Here is a 14,334-nt window from a genome sequence, read left to right as displayed (position 1 = left end):
ATTGCGCTGACTTTTGTTTGGTACATGTGTGGCACCCCAGGAGTCCGGTTGCCACAGTGGCATTGCCTCCCTCACAAGAGGTGATGCTATGCCTGGAAGCAAGCAGGTGTCCCCTAGTCACGTATACTAGCATGCAACACTTTCCTGGCTCCAGACCAGCAAGGGGAGCTCCTCCCCTTAGCAACTGGGATCTGGAGGCGGGGTTAGTTAGACTTAGTGAGAGGAGTTGAAGTCAGGACGTTGAAGAGGAAAGACCTAGGGAGTGGAGCTGTGTCGCAGTTCACCCCTGAGGATAGGAGCACGGAAGGACCGGACACCGGAGTCCGAGGTTGTGGGGCACCGAAGGCCCAGCAGCAGAAACTGGAGAGCAGGAGACTGCAGGTCTCCTGGTCCCATCAGACGCCCGGAGGCTCAGCAGCACCGTAGGACCCAGCACCGCCACTTGGGAGCGACGCATCAGCAAGGCCCAAGCTGCCTGCCATACGGGTGAGCACAAGGACGTTGTACTCAGGGACGAGGGCCACAGCACAGCTACAAGTGTAGCACCCTGAGGATTCGGCTGCTACAGGAGTATTGCACCTCAACCCAGAGGTGTGATATTCCACTCCCGGGTAAGGATGGAGAGTGGAACTGAGCTCGGTAGGCTGCATGCACTACACACATCCCATTTCCGAGGAACAGGCCGACGGTACTCCCACTTAGAAATGTGCAGGTACGACCGAGTCTGTTCCTGGCTGGAGTGGGAGGGGGGTGGTACATCCCATGTAGTGTAGGGGCAGATAGGGGGAGCAGCCTGGGTAAAGTTAGGAGCTCATTGGGTGCTGGTCACCTGAGCTCACACATAGAGGGTGTATATAAGGTGGGCACCAACTAGAATCAGGGTCAGACGCAGAGAGTCAGATGCAGAGAGGATCAGCTGCAGAGAACAAGTCAGGAGCAGAGGAGAGAAGAAAGACAAAGACCCAGAGTGAGAGAGGAGAAAAGAGAAAGACCCAGAGCACAGAAGAGAAGGGACCCAAGAACCCAAATCAGAGCACCGGGTGAGGAGTCAGCATCAGGGTACCGGAACCCAAGCTGGTGGGGGTAAAAACAATCCCCAGCCAGAGACCGGAGACCGTGGGCAGTGTCTGTCACGGTCACCCACCACATTCACCCCAAAGGCACACCACATGAAGGGTCAGGGAACCCAGGGCCAAGGGTGTCCCAACAGAAGGCCCGAGGGAGCTGGACCTAGGTGGATCACTGGTGGGGACGGCTGAAGAAAGGACAGAGGGAGAGCTCAGGGCCACGCTCCGGACTTGTTTGGGGGTTGGCTGGATCCAGGACCTGGTGGACGCAGCACGGCTCGGGTGGTCACTAGCAGCTGGAGTGACCAGTACAACATCTGCAGTAAGTAAACACCCTTAACTGCACAACCCGACTCTGTCTTCACTGCCGTCTGCACTACACCACCACAACCCCCATCCTCTGCGCCTGTCCCCTCTGAGGCTATACCCCTCCCGTTGGGGGTTATCCCACCAAGCTGCGCACCCACCATCAGCCTCAGCGGACCCTGCTGCAGCGGCGGCCACAGTGACCGCATCACAACGGGTGGCGTAGTCGACACAAAAGAACTTTAGTAACATCTGTAGAACTGCCACATCACACTGAGCTTGACGCCCTGGGCACGGGACCGGGTCACAGCTGCTCGGAGACTACAACCCCCCCATCTGATCCGGTGCCGGGTATTCCCCTCAAAAAGGAATATGTCCCAGGGGGCGCGTCAACTTTGGCGTAGTCGGCAGGATTACGTGCCCACAACAACCGGGTACTGCGTGCCTGAAGAAAAGTGCAAGTTTACCTCAGAAAGAAGTCTCCCGCCGGTTCCGGAGGGTCCACGCCATCGGACTCCATCACCAGTCGTTTCCCGCCGATTGTCCGCCATTTCCAACTTGTTCCCGCCATCTGCAGAGTTTCCCGCCACTGGGCGACGCTTCCCGCCAAAACCGCAGATTTCCCGCCTTGGAAGAGCAGCGGACGCCATTATGGGCGTGCCAAAGGAGGGCAAGAGGCCACCTCCCATCGTGGGCCAGGACAGAAAATGGCGCCAAAAGTGGAAACCGCCCCCACCAACAGAGACTGTGATGCTGGAGGTGTCTGTCAGCGTGAAAGAACTACCCCTGGAGCTGACAGTCACCGAGTTGCCCCGGTACCGCCCTCGAAGTGGGAGGAGACGAAAGAGAAGAGAAAAGATGGGTGCCGCTTGGAGCAGTCTGGAGCGAGCGCACCCGGAGGCAAGAGGTCTAACGAGGAGTAGCGGAGGAGCTCACCCGGAGATGGCGAGAAAGCAGAACAGCACCGGCCCGCTGGCCAGGAGTCTGCTAGAGACCGAGGAAGGAGGGCAGAGCAGCACCGGCCCGCTGGCCAGGAGCCTGCCGGAAGCAGAGCAGAGCAGCACCGACCCGATGGTCAGGAGCCTGCTAGAGTCCACAACCCCGCTAGGTCTAGCGGAGATCTTAGCGCAGCTCCCCCGAGACCGGGAGTGTGCACAAACTGCCCTGGAGGGCCTCGCACGGAGGATGGCCCGGGTACAGCGTGAGATACTGGCGGAGTGGAGCCGGGAGATGACCCAGCAAGCAGAGACCAGTCAACGGAGCACGCTACCCTGGAAGAGGAAGCAGACCGCCTCTGAGGATGGCGCGGGAGGACCCAAGGCCGGAGACGGCGCCGAGAAGGGAGCCGAACGCATGGAGGCAGGTAAAGGGGACGCCTATACCCCAAGCCGTGACACCGCTCACCTGCCCCAGCTCCCCGTCGCAGAGCCCGAAAGTCCCCCTGCTGTGCCCGTAGCCGCCACGTCACCGCTATGGACTAGGCCCCGACCGGAAGCCGCCGCAGCGACCCCTGTGACGTCACGCGCCTCGATCCGGAGCGTGACAAAGCAGGAAATACCACCAGCCTGGTCGCAAGGCCTAGTACCCCCGGGCGCCGAATCACCAACAGCGCCCCCTACCTCCGCGGAGCCTCCGGCCTGGCCGCAAGGCCAGGTAGCCCAGGGCGCCGCCGTATTAACGGTGCCCTTCACCTTCCAGGTGCCCCAGGCCTGGCCGCAAGGCCTGGGCAACCCGGGCGCCACCACCACCGCGCCCGCGCCCGCAATACCAAGGGTGCCACACCTGGGGGAGGACCTGTTCAGCCAGCTCACATGGCCGGACGGGCGGCCCTTCATCTGGCCCGAAGGATACCATGAGCTGGAACGGCAGCAGAGACTAAGACCCCTGGATGAACCCCTGATTCCGGCTCCGAAGCCCGTGGCACGGATCTCGCCCCCGCTAGCGGAAGCACAGTTTGAGTGGGACCCCACCGGAGAAGATTTAATGGGGTTCACTCAGGAAACTCGGGCAGTCGCCGCTGAGCGTACTGAGTGTTGTCGTCAGCAGCTAGCAGAGTTTACGAGAGAACGGGAGGAGAGGCGGGTCAGAGAACAACAGGCCCAAATCCGGAGTGCGGAGCAGAAGAGCCGGACTAGGAGGAACCCCCGTGCAGCGCACTGTCCCCGCACCATCGGGACGGTGATAAAGTTCAACCCGCAGCATGGGTGGGGCTTTATTCGGGACCGTAACAACCGCGGTGACGTTTTTGTGACCCGCAGAGACGTCGAGTCCCACCTGCCGGAAGGTCACAAAGGCCGTGACCTCTACGTCGGAGACGAGGTCACTTTCACCCGGCACAAGTGTGCCAAAGGACCTTACGCCCTCCACGTACACCGCTTGACGGAGGAGGAGTTGCGGTACGGGGAGGAGGAGCCAGAGGACCCGGACGGGTCTGAAGCAACACCGTATTACTAAGAAAAAGCAGGAGGGAGCCGTCGTTGAGGACGAGAATAGAGACTGTATATAGTTGCCCGTCGGGGCACAGTGAACCGTTGCTGCTAAAATAGTCCCCGTTGGGACCAGTGAACTGTTTACCCATTAACCCCTTCATCCTACAGGCTGAGGACTGTGAGCAGCCATTCCCTTCCCTCTACCTGGCTGAGGACTGAGAGCGGCCAACTTCCCCTGTAAATAGTTGCGCGTCCTAAAGCGCCCCCTACCGGTTTTATAGGAAAACCAGTTTTTCTAAGAGACTGTTGCACTTTTCCCGGACACACGTTGCACAGTGTCCGGAGGAGGAACCTGAAACCAGAGACGACGAGAATGTTTATATGAAAAGTTTTATATATATAATGTTTTATATGTTTTATATGTTTATATGAAAAATTTTGTATGTTTTGGTGTTTTTGTCTTTACAGCCCGAGGACGTGCTGTGATTTACCAGGGGGGAATGTAGCACCCTGAGGATTCGGCTGCTACAGGAGTATTGCACCTCAACCCAGAGGTGTGATATTCCACTCCCGGGTAAGGATGGAGAGTGGAACTGAGCTCGGTAGGCTGCATGCACTACACACATCCCATTTCCGAGGAACAGGCCGACGGTACTCCCACTTAGAAATGTGCAGGTACGACCGAGTCTGTTCCTGGCTGGAGTGGGAGGGGGGTGGTACATCCCATTTAGTGTAGGGGCAGATAGGGGGAGCAGCCTGGGTAAAGTTAGGAGCTCATTGGGTGCTGGTCACCTGAGCTCACACATAGAGGGTGTATATAAGGTGGGCACCAACTAGAATCAGGGTCAGACGCAGAGAGTCAGATGCAGAGAGGATCAGCTGCAGAGAACAAGTCAGGAGCAGAGGAGAGAAGAAAGACAAAGACCCAGAGTGAGAGAGGAGAAAAGAGAAAGACCCAGAGCACAGAAGAGAAGGGACCCAAGAACCCAAATCAGAGCACCGGGTGAGGAGTCAGCATCAGGGTACCGGAACCCAAGCTGGTGGGGGTAAAAACAATCCCCAGCCAGAGACCGGAGACCGTGGGCAGTGTCTGTCACGGTCACCCACCACATTCACCCCGAAGGCACACCACATGAAGGGTCAGGGAACCCAGGGCCAAGGGTGTCCCAACAGAAGGCCCGAGGGAGCTGGACCTAGGTGGATCACTGGTGGGGACGGCTGAAGAAAGGACAGAGGGAGAGCTCAGGGCCACGCTCCGGACTTGTTTGGGGGTTGGCTGGATCCAGGACCTGGTGGACGCAGCACGGCTCGGGTGGTCACTAGCAGCTGGAGTGACCAGTACAACATCTGCAGTAAGTAAACACCCTTAACTGCACAACCCGACTCTGTCTTCACTGCCGTCTGCACTACACCACCACAACCCCCATCCTCTGCGCCTGTCCCCTCTGAGGCTATACCCCTCCCGTTGGGGGTTATCCCACCAAGCTGCGCACCCACCATCAGCCTCAGCGGACCCTGCTGCAGCGGCGGCCACAGTGACCGCATCACAACGGGTGGCGTAGTCGACACAAAAGAACTTTAGTAACATCTGTAGAACTGCCACATCACACTGAGCTTGACGCCCTGGGCACGGGACCGGGTCACAGCCGCTCGGAGACTACAACCCCCCCATCTGATCCGGTGCCGGGTATTCCCCTCAAAAAGGAATATGTCCCAGGGGGCGCGTCACAAGCAGCAGGGCCAGAGAAGTTAGTGCAAAAGGGAAGGCCTCCAACTTCCAGGCTACCCAGACTTCCATTTCTAGCCAGTACCCGTGTTCCGGTCTGCCTAATCACCACAAGTAAACATAAGAGGAAATCGCCACAGAGTTGTGGACTGATGATTACTGCGCCATCACCCCTGTACTACATCGCCCAGCATCATCTACTTCACTACAACATCTACACTGCCCTGGAGCTAAGCTCTACCTGTGGAGAGCCAAACCAACTCTGCTGTATTAAACACCAGCTCCAGAGGACCTGCGCAGCAGCGGCGGCTCCAAATAGCCGCATACCACAGGTGGCATCACAAACTATATCTATAAGAACTTTAATCCCCTGTAAATAATATTCCCCTTTTGATTGACCGCCCTGGGTCATGGACCGGGTCACCGCCACTGTGACATCTCCCCTAGCAAGTCCAAGTTCTGTCCATGAAAACAACAGACACCACTTGAACCAATGCTATTCAATTCGGCTGTTCAGATGTGAGTTTTATTCACTAACTGAATGTCTGCATGAGAAAAATTGCAGCCTGCACTAGTCTCTTCAGTATTTTGGATGAATCTCACATGTTCAAGTCTATAGGTGCATAACAAAAAAAAAATATCCAATACGGATCATCTATAATGCATCCAGTTTTCATGGATACATTGCTGTTCTTTCACATAGGAAACTATATTAAAACTGCTCATGTACATAAATGAATGACAATATAGATGAAAAATCATTCGTTTTTTCTGGATGAAAATGTTTTATACGCTCGTGTGAACTTAGCCTAAAAGAGAATTTAGGATCCATAAGCCATAGCCGATCGGTGGATTTTACATTCAAATTTGTTTAGGTAATTTCTACAGCGGATACAATAGTAGGAATTTAGAGGAGTTTTTAACAAACTCACTCAGATGCACCTGAATTTTCCCACATGGAAACTGACCTGCCGTGTGGATTTTGGTATCTGCTGCATGTCACTTTTTGTTGCTGAATTCCACTTCAGGTTTCATCCTCTTTCAGCGTGGCTAAGGACAATTTCATCATGAATACTGAACAAAATCCAAAGCTAAATCTGCAAGTTATGGAAATATCTGCTGTGTGTTGTACTACTCTAAGGACTCATTCAGGTATTATAGGAATGCTAAATGGAGGGAGTTATATGGGCGTGTACTGTCAGAGAGCACACCCACAGAGAGCACACCCACAGAGAGCGCACCCACAGAGAGCGCACCCACTCAGTACAGCCTGTGTGCCAGTGCAGTCTAATTTTCCACATAGACCATAGTCTGCGAGGATGCACTATTCTGCTCCTGGTTGGCCGCACAGCGTCACCTCAAGTATTTAAAACCAGGCGCCACCATTTTGGACACAGTCGCTCCGGATCAGATGGTGTAGGGAGAGTGCTGCTGAGTTAGGGAGAGATTTATACTGTGAAATAGGTAGTGTAGGGTCTCTAAAGAGTGTAAAATCAAACAAACGGTCCTTCTCAGGACTAATATCCATCCCAGATATTAGGCAGGCAGACAGGCAGTATAGGAGACGCAGTGGTTATACCAACAAACACTGCATTACAGTCCTGTGTGCTGCTTTTCAAATTGCTAGACTTAGCCTCAGGTCTCAGGAGCCAGGAAAAATCCTTTTTTTTTCATCTAAATCCTCTTTTTTTTTTCCTCAGTCAGACTGTACAAATACCCGTCTTATTAACCTTTTGGTATTCCCCCCCCCCCAAAAAAAAAAAAAAAAAATTGAGTGTGTCTGTGATTTGTTCAGACACAAATATATCTGTTTAAAATAGTCTGGTGTAGGCCAGCTAACTAGAACTGTAGTTTTGCAGTTCCACGGTTCAAATCTCTGTATTATCCACTTTTTTGCCTTTTTTGCATAAAAAAAAAACATTTTGAGTGTCTCGCTGACTGTTCAGACACAAATATATCTGTTTAAAAAAGTCTTGTGTAGGCCAGATAGCTACAACTGTGGTTTTCCTCTTCCATGGTTCAAATCTGTGAATTATCCACTTTTTTTGCATTTTTTCAATAAAAAAAGACATTTTGAGTGTCTCGCTGACTGTTCAGACACAAATATATCTGTTTAAAAGATTCTGGTATAGGCCAGATAACTAGAACTGTGGTCTTCCTCTCTCATGGTTCAAATCTGGGTGTAATCCACCTTTTTGCATAAAAAAAAACATTTTGAGTGTCTCGCTGACTGTTCAGACACAAATATATATGTTTAAAAGAGTCTGGTGTAGGCCAGATAACTAGAACTGTGGTTTCGCAGTTCCACGGTTCAAATCTCTGTATTATCCACTTTTTTGCCTTTTTTCAATAAAAAAAAACATTTTGAGTGTCTCGCTGACTGTTCAGACACAAATATATCTGTTTAAAAGAGTCTGGTGTAGGCCAGATAACTAGAACTGTTGTTTTCCTCTTCCATGGTTCAAATCTCTGTATTATCCACTTTTTTGCCTTTTTTCAATAAAAAAAACATTTTGAGTGTCTCGCTGACTGTTCAGACACAAATATATCTGTTTAAAAGAGTCTGGTGTAGGCCAGATAACTAGAACTGTGGTTTTCCTCTTCCACGGTTCAAATCTCCTTTTTATTACCCTTTTGCCATTGATAGTGCGAGTGTAAGCTATTTTACTTAATTTGCAATAGGCAAGGCGCGTGGCAAGAGACGTGGAACTGGATGTTCTGGTGATGGTGCGTGCAGAGGACGGGGCTGTGGCCAAGGTGAAAATGTGCCACAGCCAACAGCCACATCTTCTCGCTTCCAGTTCTTGACCGAATTACTAGGGAAGCACACAACAGCACCACTATTGCGAACTGATCAGTGTGAGCAGGTTATTAATTGGATAGCAGATAATACTTCCAATCACCTGGGCACCACCACCGCCGGTCTGTCTTCCACTTGGTCAAGTGTTAGTAGCCATGAGTCTTGACTGCATACTCCTCCTCACCCTGATGCTCCTTCCTCCCACCATGCCGAGTGTCGTCAGACAGCAACTGATCCCACACTTGGACACTCTGAAGAGCTGTTCACTGGTCCAGTTCCATATTTGGGCCCCTCGCCTGCTCCGCTTGAAGTGGTGGAAGAGGAGATCCCATGTAGCAATGACCAAATATTTGAACAGCCACGGCCACAGGAAGGCGACGCTGGCAATTTGTCACAAGAGGTGGACGATGATGAGACACAATTGCCACGAAGTGAGGAGGAGGACAGTGGTGCGGAAGTGGAAGAGGAGGAGGTGGTGGATGATCTAGTATCTGACCCAACGTGGCAGGAGGACATACAGAGCGAGGACAGCAGCACGCAGGAGGAGGGAGGCAGAGTACCCCAACAGGCAGGAAGAAGCAGTGCGGTGTCCGCAGACAGAAGGCGGGCAACCGTTCCCCATAACACCAACACGAGGGACGTTACCAGTACAACCGGTAGGTCTTCCAGAGTCTGGAATTTTTTTAAAGACTCTGCTGATAACCCCAAAAAGGCCATTTGTACCACCTACCATGCCAACATCAGCAGGGGTGACAAAACTACCAGCCTGACCACCACCAGCATGATCAGCATGATCAGGCACATGTCAGCAAAGCACCCGACTTTGTGAGGCGAACTCCAGGGTCCACGACCAGTGTCAGTGGGTGTCACCACTGCTTCTGTTGTACGTGTAAGAGAACCCCCTGTTGTGCGTGCAAGGCAATCCCCTGTCCATACTGCATGCAAAGATGTCCCCTCCTCTCAGTCTTCACTTGTTATGGCAGTTTCTCAAGAAACAGCATCAACGTCCACGTCCCACCGCAGCGTTCAATTGTCCATATTCCAGACCTTTGAACGAAAACGCAAATTCGCAGCGTACGCCCCACAGGCCACAGTCCTAAATTCGCACATTTCACGACTGCTTGCGTTGGAAATGCTGCCTTTTAAGCTGGTGGAGACGCAATCCTTCCGCAACCTTATGGCGGTGGACGCCCTTGGTACTCGGTAGCCAGTCGACTCTATTTTGCCCGGTGTGCCATACCCGCACTACACAAGCACGTGACCCAAAACATCTGCCGTGCCCTCAACAACGCAGTTACTGGGAGAGTCCACCTGACAATGGACACGTGGACAAGTGCTTGTGGCCAGGGACGGTAAATCTCCCTGACGGTACACTGGGTAAACATAGTGGAAGCTGGGACCCAGTCGGACCTTGGGACGGAACACATCCTCCCCACACCGAGGATTGCGGGCCCTATGTCAGTCAGAGTTGCCCCCACAGTGTACAGCTCTTGCGCATAATCCTCCTCCTCATGTTCAGCCTCCATCTCAGATATCAACACATCAGTTACAAGCAGGAAGCACTGCAGTACTGCCTCAGTCAAGCGGCAACAGGCTGTGCTGAAACTCATAAGCTCAGGTGATAAACCTCACACTGCTTGTGAGTTGTGGACAGCTGTGAAAGAGCAGGCAGATCTGTGGCTGAGACCGCTGAACCTATATCCAGGCATGGTCGTGTGTGACAATGGCCGTAACCTGGTGGCGGCTCTGAGGCGAGGTGAGATCACACACGCACCATGCCTGGCTCATGTGCTTAACCTCGTGGTTTCAACGGTTTCTAAAATCGTACCCCGAGATGCCAGATCTGCTCATCAAAGTACGCCGCCTGTCAGCTCATTTTCGAAAGTCGGCTACAGCTTCCGCCGCCCTTGCTGTGTTGCAGCTGCGTTTGCAGCTTCCGGCACACTGACTGGTGTGTGATGTCCCCACACGTTGGAACTCTACCCTCCACATTTTGCAAAGGATTTGTGAGCAGAAGAGAGCAGTTGTGGAGTACCAGTTGCAACAAGGCCGTCGACATTCAGGTCAGACTCCACACATAAAACCTCAGGAGTGGACCTGGATGTCTGACATATGTACCATCCTGACAAACTCTGAGTAGTCCACCAAGATGGTGAGTGGCGATGACGCCATCATTAGCGTCAGCATCCCACTTGTCTGTCTTTTGCAACCCTCTCTGCAGAGAATTAAAGAGGAGGCATTGCAGCCAGAGTATGATGAGATGGATCAAAAAGCCGTAGCGGGCGATTACACACAGCCCAGCCTCATCTCATCCCAACGTGCATTGGGGGACAATGAGGGAGAGGAGGAGGAGGAAGAACAGGAGCGGGTATCATGCACTGTAGATGGTAGTACCTGTACAACTGTCATACTGTCGGTTCAGCGTGGGTGGCCTGAGGACAGGGGGGAGGAGGAGGAGGAGGAGGAGAGCATGGTCAGTCGTCATCTTAGTGAAGACACGGAAGTCTTGCCCGTTACCAGTCTGGCACGCATGGCTGACTTTATATTGCGTTGCCTTAACCGTGACCCTTGCGTTGTCAAAATGTTGGGTGACAGTCATTACTCTTTGGTGACATTTTTAGACGCCCGCTACAAGGAGAACTTTTACTCTCTTATTCCTGAGGTGGAGAGGTCTACAAAAATGGGGCAGTACCAGAAGGCCCTTGCTGTAGAACTGTAAAAAAAAAATTCCCATCTAAACACGCTAGCGGCAGAGGTCACAGTTCGTTGCCCAACCAAGGCGTACAGGCGAGAGAGACGCAACTCCAATCCAGCATAGGCAGGGGAACACTGTCAACGTTCTGGGACAGTTTTCTGAGACCCACCCATCTTACAGGCCCTGAGGTGAGGGGTACTCTCACAAGGAGTGGAAAGTTTCCTCTGTGCCTTTTAATTATTGGGTATCCAAACTGGACACTTGGAATGAACTCGCTCTGTACACCTTGGAGGTCCTGGCCTGCCCTGCCGCTAGCGTGTTATGGGAGCGTGTTTTTAGTGCCGCTGGGGGAATTATAACTGATAAGCGCACTCGCCTGTCAACTGACAATGCTGACAAGCTGACCCTTATCAAAATGAACAAGGGCTGGATTGGGCCAGACTTCTCATCACCACCAAATGACAGCAGAGTAACATAAAGTCAAATCCACTGTGTTATTTCGGGAGGTGTATTCCCATGCACCACTTCACACCCACACATGGGTATACTCTTCCTCATTTCGGCTGTTTTTTGGTCTTTTCCTTATCCTCAGCTTCCACCACAACTATACCACCAGGGTGACCGTGCTCCGTGTTGCCAGCATTGCAAGTTCCTCCGTCCTAATTTTTGGCAGCTTTTGCTTGGAAGGCATAGGCAAAGACTATGGGAGACCCACTCCCCAATAATGGGAATAATGTTTTAATATGCTGTACTGCATGGCTCTTGTAAGGGGCATTAAAACCGTCTTGTTAAGCTACTGTGACCTCCACATCTCTTCCAAGGGGCATTAAAACCGTCTTGTTAAACCACTCTGAACTCCACGTCTCTTCCAAGGGGCATTAAAACCGTCTTGTTAAACCACTCTGAACTCCACGTCTCTTCCAAGGGGCATTAAAACCATCTTGCTAAACCACTCTGACCTCCACGTCTCTTCCAAGGGGCATTAAAACCGTCTTGTTAAACCACTCTGAACTCCACGTCTCCTCCAAGGGGCATTAAAACCATCTTGTTAAGCTACTGTGACCTCCACATTTCTTCGAAGGGATATTAAAACCGTCTTGTTAAACCACTCTGAACTCCACGTCTCTTCCAAGGGGCATTAAAAACGACTTGCTAAACCACTCTGAACTCCACGTCTCTTCCAAGGGGCATTAAAACCGTATTGTTAAGCTACTGTGACCTCCACATCTCTTCCAAGGGGCATTAAAACCGTCTTGTTAAGCTACTGTGACCTCCACGTCTCTTCCAAGGGGCATTAAAACCATCTTGTTAAGCTACTGTGACCTCCACGTCTCTTCCAAGGGGCATTAAAACTATCTTGTTAAGCTACTGTGATCTCCACGTGTCTTCCAAGGGGCATTAAAATCATCTTACTAAACCTCTCTGACCTCCATGTCTCTTCCAAGGGGCATTAAAAACGTCTTGTTAAGCTACTGTGACCTCCACGTCTCTTCTACGGGGCTTTAAAACTGTCTTTTTAAACCACTCTGAACTCCACGTCTCTTCCAAGGGGCATTAAAACCGTCTTGTTAAGCTACTGTGACCTCCACGTCTCTTCCAAGGGGCATTAAAACCATCTTGTTAAACCACTCTGAACGCCACAGCTCTTCCAAGGGGCATTGAAATGTTGTTTTTAATTAACTCTAACCTCCACCACTCTTCCAACGGGCATTGCCTTTCCTCCTCATTTTAGTCAGCCTTTGCTTTTCAATGCATAGGCGAACAGTAAGGGAGACCCACTCCCCAATAATGGGTAGAAGGTTTTTAGTACGCTGTAATCCACGACCGTTTCAAGGGGCAGGCTGCATACTTGCGCTTGCATTGCAAGGAATGGGAGAGGTATAATTGAACACTGCCCTGGGACAAGGACTTGCACGGGGATAGTTGCAAATCTGCATCTTCTGATGCGGCAAGGATCACTTCTGATGGGCACACTTTTAGGCAGTGATCTAGGTGTCAGAGATACTTCCAGGGGTCTTCCCCATGCTGTTCCCATGTCTTTTCAGCACTGTATGCATGTTTCTGATGATGTGTCTGTGGCGCCCCTGAGGGTTCAGTCGCCACAGAGGTACTGCACCTCATCCAGAGGTGTGGTATCTCCTTCTCTCAGGTAAGGAGGGAGGGCTGCCCGGAACCCCAACACCTGCATCCAACACTACACTGCTCCAGGCCGGCTGGAAGGGCAAGACGCAATGTGTTTTCCTGCTGAGCCCTGTCCCTGGCTGGAGTGGGGGGAGCCCAAAGGTAGGGGGAACCAGTAGTGGATGTGGGTGGAGGAAGCAGTTTAGAGGAGCACTTTGACAATAGGTATATAAGGGGAAGCCATCTTAGGGTGGCAGATTAGTCAGTGAGAGAACAGTTCAGTAGGACAGTCTGGGAGCAGAGTCTCTTTAGGAGCTCTGCTCCACAAGTAGGGCCTAGTCTTAGAGTCCAAGCAGAGGAGTAGGCTCCGATTGACAGAAGGGATCCCAGTGTGCACAGCGAGTGCAGGACGGCACCCGTACGCCCCGAATCTGTCAGAAGACAGAGGGATCGTAGGCCGTGAGAAGGGGACCGACCCCTAGACCAGCCGTGTTACTCGGCTGGAAAAAACGGAGGCTTCTGGCTTTTATTGACCAGTTGCCGCAGGCTTATTCTAATCCCCGTGAGAGTCAAGCAGGTCCGGGAACTCCAGCAAGATAGGAGGGACTTCAGAGCACCCGAGAGGGATTGAGAGTGGGGAAGCGCAGGGCAGGAGGGAGAAGACCCAAGACGGTCTAGTTAGGAACACAAGAAAGCGGGGTTCCACCAGGTGCTCCCAATCTGCCCGTGGAAGAGCTGAACCCCTGCCTGGTGAGCGCAGCGCAACGTGGGAGGCTGGCACCCATACAGTGCACCAGTGGAACTTTCATAAGAACTGTGAGTAACGACTCGGATGACTGCACCGTACTGCCTCCATCCATTATTTCAGCTGCGCCATCTTGTCCTCTCTGCACTACAATGCCCAGCGCACCCATCTCTTTTCACACTGCCCTGAGGCCTGCTGCTCCACCTGTGGGGAGCCGTTCCATCACAAGCTGCCCTACCACCTGACTCAGAGGACTGATCCTCAGCGGCGGCTCCCTTTAGCCGCACTCCACAGGTGGCGTCACGAACACTTTACAAATCCCCTATAAATAATTCCCCTTTTGGGTGACCGCCCTGGGCCACGGACCGGGCCAGCCACCGTGATATCCCCCACCGGCATCCATAGAGGCCCGGCTGCCGAGTACCCCACGGCTCTGGGGGCGCGT

This window comes from Phyllobates terribilis, unplaced genomic scaffold (assembly GCF_046119375.1).
Source record: "Phyllobates terribilis strain yellow unplaced genomic scaffold, ASM4611937v1 Scaffold_8__6_contigs__length_399053987, whole genome shotgun sequence".
NCBI classification, from domain to species: domain Eukaryota; kingdom Metazoa; phylum Chordata; class Amphibia; order Anura; family Dendrobatidae; genus Phyllobates; species Phyllobates terribilis.
The sequence above is the reverse complement of the archived record's forward strand: the minus strand, read 5'-3'. Positions refer to the sequence as shown.